Source organism: Trachymyrmex cornetzi, unplaced genomic scaffold (genome assembly GCF_001594075.2).
Source record: "Trachymyrmex cornetzi isolate Tcor2-1 unplaced genomic scaffold, Tcor1.1 scaffold386, whole genome shotgun sequence".
In the NCBI taxonomy this organism is placed as follows: domain Eukaryota; kingdom Metazoa; phylum Arthropoda; class Insecta; order Hymenoptera; family Formicidae; genus Trachymyrmex; species Trachymyrmex cornetzi.
Genome location: NW_017298597.1, coordinates 177,182 through 177,598, shown reverse-complemented (window position 1 = coordinate 177,598; position 417 = coordinate 177,182).

Here is a 417-nt window from a genome sequence, read left to right as displayed (position 1 = left end):
AAAGTCAACATTTCTCCCTAAAGAAGCAATTAGCTGGTCTTTTGGTTCGAAGATACTTTTGGTATTACGACCTACGGATTGTAACTCAACTATACTAGAGTAGAAAAAAGAAGAAAAAGAAAAAAAGGAAAGGTCATCAGAAAAGAAGAATTGATTAGATCTAACAAGCATTACGAAGAGCATTTTAAAATTATATCCGACTGTATTACCATCGCCTATATACAAAATTTTAAAACGCTCTTCGCAATGCTTGTTAGATCTAATCAATTCTTCTTTTCTGATGATCTTTCCTTTTTTTCTTTTTCTTTTTTTTTCTATTCTAGTATAGTTGAGTTACAATCCGTAGGTCGTAATACCAAAAGTATCTTCGAACCAAAAGACCAGCTAATTGCTTCTTTAGGGAGAAATGTTGACTTT